This window comes from Mus pahari, chromosome 21 (assembly GCF_900095145.1).
Source record: "Mus pahari chromosome 21, PAHARI_EIJ_v1.1, whole genome shotgun sequence".
NCBI lineage: Eukaryota > Metazoa > Chordata > Mammalia > Rodentia > Muridae > Mus > Mus pahari.
This window is the reverse complement of record NC_034610.1, coordinates 7,140,619-7,148,108: the sequence shown is the minus strand read 5'-3', so window position 1 is coordinate 7,148,108 and position 7,490 is coordinate 7,140,619. Positions and strand designations below refer to the sequence as shown.

Below are 7,490 nucleotides of genomic sequence, written 5' to 3'. Positions count from 1 at the left end.
GCCTATATGTCTGTGTGTCTGTATTTGTGTGTGTGTGTGTGTGTGTGTGTGTGTGTGTGTGTGTGTGTTAACAGGAGTCAAACATTAGATCTTCATCACATACTTTTAACACATGGAGCTCTGGGGGAAACCTTCAAACTATGTCCATACCAGAGCATTAGAAAAAGTGAACTGTGTAGAGAGTGAGAGAGATTAGGGTCAATAAAATGTCTACACCATGTTCCCCCCACCCCCCACCCCCCATGGCTCAGGTTATGCTGAAAGGGACACAGAAAGAGTATAAGACTCCAAGAAACTGTCTTTCAGGTGTAAAAGTACTGGGCTACATATAAACTCAGAGAGACTTTGGCAGGACACTCACGGCCTACACAAACTCAAACCAGAGAACACTGAGAACAGGAAGAAGGTCCCATTCCTAACCAGGAAACCACTGGCGACTGATTCCTGCTGGGATGGGCATGTCAACAACACTCCAGGGCAGGCTGCATACCCAGGGGTAGCTGGCCAACACGAAATGTACCTCATGGTTTTTTATGCATGTTTTGTTTCTTTATTGTCTGTCTTACTGGTTTTTGTTATGTTTTGATTCTTGTTTTGTTGTTACTTTTGTTTTGTTTTTTGTTTGTATAAAGAAAGGGAATGTGATGTCCAGTAGGTAGAAAGGCAGGGAGGATGTGGGAGGAGTATGAGGATGGGAAAGAATATGATCAATATATTGTATGAAAATAATAAAAAATTAATTTTTTCTTTCTTTATTTATTTTATATGCCAATTGTAGCTCCCTTCTTCCTCTCCCACTCACTCTCCCATGCTCACACTCTCTACCTCTTCTCCTCTAAAAAGGGAAGGCTTCCCATGAGCACCAACCCACCCTGGCACATTAAGTCTCAGAAGGACTAAGTGCATCCTCTCCCACTGAGTACAGACAAAGCAGCCCAGTTAGGGGGAAAGGATCCAAAGGGAGGCGACAGAGTGAGAGTCAGCCCCTGTTCCGGTTCTTAGGGGACTTACATGGAAACCATGCTGCACATCTGCTACATATATGTAGGGGGTCTAGGTTCAGCCCATACATGCTCTTTAACAAAAATATATAAAGAACTCAAGAAATTAGACACCAGTAAACCAAATAACCCAATTAAACAGAGCTAACCAGAGAATTCTCAACAGAGGAATCTCTACTTGCTGAGAAACACTTAAAGAAATCATCAAAGTCCTTAGTCATCAGGGAAGGGCAAATCAAAATGACTGCGATTTCATCTTACACCTGTTTCTTAGTTGGGGTTTTACTGCTATGAACAGATACCATGACCAAAGCAATGCTCATAAGGATAACATTTAATTGGAGCTGACTTATAGATTCAGAGATTCAGTCCATTATCATCAAGGTGGGCCCATGTCAACACCCAGGCAGGAATTCAGGGCCACCTTAAGCCATGCTAAAAAGAAAGGAGGAATACTTGCCCTTTAATGAGAATCCCTTGCATAGTAGATTACAGTTACCACCAGGCAGCTTTGTAACTCTACTCACAAGGGATAACTTTTCTTCTCTTCTACTTGCTTTTTAAGCATCATTTCACTAAAACATCAGGCCCTTACACCCTGTCTCCAGCCCTTCCCCCTGCTGTGTGGCTCTGTCCAGCCTGTGGCTGATCTCCATGCCAGCTTAACTCAGAGGCCATGGCTTTCTGTCTTCCTATTCTACAGCTTCTTCCTCTGGTCAGCTGCCAAGATTTCTCTTCTAAACTCTAAAAAAAAAATGTTTCCTTGAGCTTCTGTTTCAGTCCATGTATAAACTCTTTAATTAAAAAGATTAAGAACTTTATTAGCGACTACAGTTCTCCAGTAACATGTACTGACTTGTGGGGGAAAATTCCCTAAAATTTTCAGGATCAGTCTCAACTTCTGTGATTTGCTATAAATGGAGGCTTCTCTGGTGAAGGCTGAGAGCTGTAATGCAGATTTAACATGCTTTTTATTTATAAGCGGAAGTAAGTTTAATTTGTCTTTTTCACTTCCTCGATCTGTTTTTACAGTTTTTAAAGACTAGGGCCTTTGAGAAGTCATCCAACTATTTCTAATAAGGGTCAAGCCCACACTGGTTTCTCACTATTGTTATCTTGTTATAATAAACACTTTAGAACCATTTCTTCAAAGATCAACCTACACAATCCACTCTTCTGAGCACAAAGAGGGCAGACAGCACTAACCCCCATGTGGGATTTCATACAGACGTCCTGTGCACTTAGTGGCTGACTAAAGTCACTTTTCATTTTTATGTTCCTTCCAGCACAGAAGAGAGTGACAGGGACCATCACAACGCATTCACAGGACCCTTGGGGATCTCACTGACTGGCTAAAGAGCAGGAGTGAAGTAATATACACAGTCATCGGTTTTGGAAAAATTACTAAGCTCATTTTAGTAAGCCAGAAGTCACTGCAGGAAGGGCCCAGTTCGGAAGTGCTGTTTGGCAGGCCTGAACAAACCAGTGTATCCCTGATATTCGGCTACATTAGAGTTCAAATATTTAAGCCAGTGATGGTTTATATCCATGCAGGCAGTCTTTGAAACTCAATGGGACGGACACACACACACACACACACACACACACACACACACAAACATACACAGAGCAGTCGGTATCTTTCATGGAATGGAAAAGCCCAAGGACCATGGGACATTTCTATCTTGGCCTCCTTTTCTTCCTTATTCTTGATAAAACTGGCCTCAGAATAGAATCACAAGTTCTTGTTCCAGCCAAGGTATGCTAAAATGAGAGAAATGTTTCAGTCATCACTTAGTGCCATATAAACATACCATCACAGTTTCTACAGTGGTTGGCAATATGTCATTTTGGATTGAACACCAGTCTTACCTGATCTGAAACAATTAGCTCATTCTCCAGAACTTCATTCTTGGCAAGAATTAGACTCTCCTTAGTAAGTGGTAAATAAACACCAGTTTTAGTTTCTAATTTTTGGAGAAAATGAAATTTTCAGTTTTTAAGAACCAGGTAGATATAGATGTATATATACTTGGTGAAATGACTTCCTCCACAGGGACATTCAATGTCCACAAGAATTAGATATGAAAATATAATTTCTGGTGGCAGTACTTTAGTTAATGGGCAGTTTAGTTTGTGAAACTTGCTGTGTAATAGAGATTACAATGAAATCTCTACCATATTTACCATTATTTTGAAAGCCTTGACTTTGAAACTTTTGAAATGAAAATTAGTGGAACACCTTTGACTGGTTATCAGTGAGGGTGAGTAGGCAGGGCTGCTGCTTTGAATGTGCAGCAAAGATGAAGTGGGCAGAATCTCAGGTGGGCAGAGGGTAATCCTCAAAAGGTAGGGTGATCATGTGAGTCTTTCCTGGAGCAAAGTGGCTCCTGCTGACCCACAATTTGCCACATGTGCCTCTTTGTGCCCTGCACATTTCTATTTGCAGACGATATAAAGTTCCCACAGTGTGCATCATCCCACAAGTATTTTTCTATATCCATGGTAAGTTATGTGAGTACTTGGGTGACACACAGAGAATCGCTCTGTTAGTTTGACTACACTGTCATACTCCATAGCATGGACACAGCTTTCATTTTATAATGTGTCTTCCTGTAAGTCAANANTTNTTTGCAAATTTTTCTGTCAGCTAAGAGCATNNAGGCTCCTNGCTCATCCCCACATTCCTACCAAGTGGTCAACTTACAAGTGCAGGAAACTTCTTATACAATAGTGAGTGACATTTGCTACCTGCTTGTGGACGTTGTACATCGTGGTGCGGAGCCTAGTGCGCACCACGATGTACAACGTCCACAAGCAGTAAACATACCATCACAGTTTCTACAGTGGTTGGCAATATGTCATTTTGGATTGAACACCAGTCTTACCTGATCTGAAACAATTAGCTCATTCTCCAGAACTTCATTCTTGGCAAGAATTAGACTCTCCTTAGTAAGCGGTAAATAAACACCAGTTTTAGTTTCTAATTTTTGGAGAAAATGAAATTTTCAGTTTTTAAGAACCAGGTAGATATAGATGTATATATACTTGGTGAAATGACTTCCTCCACAGGGACATTCAATGTCCACAAGAATTAGATATGAAAATANAATTTCTGGTGGCAGTACTTTAGTTAATGGGCAGTTTAGTTTGTGAAACTTGCTGTGTAATAGAGATTACAATGAAATCTCTACCATATTTACCATTATTTTGAAAGCCTTGACTTTGAAACTTTTGAAATGAAAATTAGTGGAACACCTTTGACTGGTTATCAGTGAGGGTGAGTAGGCAGAGCTGCTGCCCTGAATGTGCAGCAAAGATGAAGTGGGCAGAATCTCAGGTGGGCAGAGGGTAATCCTCAAAAGGTAGGGTGATCATGTGAGTCTTTCCTGGAGCAAAGTGACCCACAATTTGCCACATGTGCCTCTTTGTGCCCTGCACATTTCTATTTGCAGATGATATAAAGTTCCCACAGTGTGCATCATCCCACAAGTATTTTTCTATATCCATGGTAAGTTATGTGAGTACTTGGGTGACACACAGAGAATCGCTCTGTTAGTTTGACTACACTGTCATACTCCATAGCATGGACACAGCTTTCATTTTATAATGTGTCTTCCTGTAAGTCAANANTTNTTTGCAAATTTTTCTGTCAGCTAAGAGCATNNAGGCTCCTNGCTCATCCCCACATTCCTACCAAGTGGTCAACTTACAAGTGCAGGAAACTTCTTATACAATAGTGAGTGACATTTGCTACCACTGGGAAGTTAAGTTCCTACAAGCATGAGGTCTAATGTCATTTCCAAGTCCTAATGAGGGCAAACATCTTTGCAATCTTTGTGTGAACCACGTGTTTAATCCCTGTCTGTATTTCCGTGCTTCTCTGCGTCCTCTAACAACCCTGATATTCTCAATACTGTACAAGTTATTAGGTTTAAGTTCAATGGAAGTCTGTTATCAATGACTATTAACATCTCAAAATGAGAANAATGTATTTTAATTGCCTACTGCCAAAAAGCTGATCATTTAGAAATCATTTGCATAGATGTTTGCTATTAGGTTTTATANAATTCTTTGTATTTAGAGTGATCTATGTTGCAATCTATTATTAAGGAAAGAATACTCAGAAATGATACTGCATCTTTCAGTGACAGTGTCTTGGGACACAAAAATAAGCGAACCACAAAAAAAAAAAATTTAAACTTAAAAAATTAATTTGTATTTGTGAAAGACAGCTTTATTGTATAGATCGATATTTGTGGAAACCAACCCCTTTGTTATGTTGCTTTTCTACTCAAATCCTCCCTCTTTGTATGGAGAAAGCCACTCACCCAGCTCTTCCCTCTCCAGAACCCACTTAGCTCATATCTGTTCCAGAGGGCATCATGCCTGTCTTCCTGATATGTTTGGGTTTTCTCGGGCCCTGAAAAAAAATCAGATTAACCCTCTTCCCTCCAAACTGCTCCCTCTATCTCCAAGTCTCCTATTTCCCTTCTTCACTTTTTCTCCCTCTATGTTTTTATATAGTATGTTTTTAGTGATCTGATACTTTTGTTTTAGCTTCTCATCTATTCCACCAAAACAGAGCTCCAAAAAACCAAGACTCCTGTATCTTCCAAAACACAGCAAGATGCCAGTGCATAAATGTATTCTGAATGTTAGATTGAGTTTGAAGAAGGCACATAATTTTACATAAGTTAGTTCATTCAATGCTATGAAAGTGATCAGTGAAGTCCAGAGACTATGAAGGTAACTTTGACAGCTGTTAAAATTCACTTTCTGTAGTTCGTGCCAGACAGAAGCTTCTAAGTTGAAGGTGGTTCTTTGGTACATCAATTGACAGNGTTGTGAATTACAGATGGCACATGTGTTTTGTATCCGGCAACAACTGAGTGGAAATACAGCTGGCCACAAGACATGAGTAGCCTTCTAGANGTCTCAGAGGTATTATTAGCCAACACTGATGCCTTTGTTTTTTTGCTTTTACTCTTTAAGGAAGCTTTAGTAAAGCAAGGATACTATGATCCAAATCATGGTCCTTGCTCAAGCACAAGTTCTGTTACTTAGAATTGACATCTTGAGCTATTTGGATTACAATTGAAGAGATGCTTTAAATTTTTGCACTTTCCTTAAAAGAAAATCATTTCCCCAAAGACAATAACATTAATTTGTTCTTAAATGTCACTATTTCTCTTATCTGCTGTCTTAAACCAAGTGACCTGGGGTTTGCATTGCTCACTAGACCTGACTCTGACTTGGCACAGGAGATTATAAGTTCNTTTCCTTTTCATTTAGTTTCTAGTTTTCTTTTTGTTGTCATAGGTTTTCAATGTCTAGATTTTTTTCTTCAGTGAAGCAGGAATTTTTATGCTTTTACCTGCTCTTCTTTAAGCAGTTGGGACACCAGCAACACTGCTGACTGCTTTCTGGGAAGTCTCTTNAGCTTGGTGAGCTTGCAGTACAGCTATGGCTTCATCAACTTTGGTGTGGAGACATTCTGGAGACTCAAGCATGTGGCGTAGCTCTAAATTATCAATTTCCAACAGCATACCAGTGATTTTACCAGCCAGGGTAGGATGCATGGCCTGAATAAGAGAAAATAGCCATTCCCCTAACATTTGCTTTTGAGCTTGAGGAGGAGCAGATGCCAACATGGAGGCAGTCAAAGTTTCTTTACCTTGGACGGGAACAGCAGACCTCTGCATGCTGACCNGTGGCTGTGTATTAAGATGCTGAGGGGGATTTCGGACTCCAGCAGTGTATTTATAATGGGTAACTGTGCGGGTGGCAGGAGCAGCTGAAGCAGAAGCCACTGCAGGATGTGGGCCCAGCATCTGTGTGGATGTGTTGGCAGTACGATGTCGTATAGCCTGTGAGGAAGCGGGTCCTGAAGTACTAAATGATGGCATAGTATTTGATGGGTGGATGGTATTAGACATGTTTTGGAATGAATGAGCTCTGGTACCCTGAGCACTCCCACAGACACTTGGTCCTTGCTGAGTAGTTTGAGTAGGAGCACAGTATGTCCTACGGCTCTGAGTCGGTGGTGTAGCTGTCATGCAGTAACCAGAAGGACCCTGAGTTGGCTGGAAAGGGCTGACTACTGGGTTAGGCCCAGCACTGGTGCTTGCCATTCTTTGCATGTACTGGTTACTGAGGTGAGCCTGCCGCTTCTCTTTGCATTGAGCTAAAGCTACATAGAGTGGTTTGGTGGCCACTATTCTACCATTCATTTCTGTAATGGCTTTGGTGGCTTCTTCTGGAGAAGAAAAACATACAAAACCAAAACCTTTGCTGCGCCCACCCTCCATCGTTACCTTTGCACTAGTAATCGTACCAAACGGGGAAAACTCCTTCCGGAGACGCTCATCATCAATACCANCATCAAGGTTTTTCACATAAAGGTTAACACCCTGGCATCTGACGCTTCTATCTTGTGGTACCTGTTCAATTTTGTGCTTCTCTTGCTTCATCTGCCCGAATTTGTGC

At 41.0% G+C, this 7,490-nt stretch overlaps 1 pseudogene; it reads right to left on the bottom strand.

Moving 5' to 3' along the window:
- Positions 1 to 6,383: 6,383 nt before the first annotated feature.
- LOC110338465 lies at positions 6,384 to 7,486 on the bottom strand (annotated as a pseudogene).
- Positions 7,487 to 7,490: the final 4 nt, after the last annotated feature.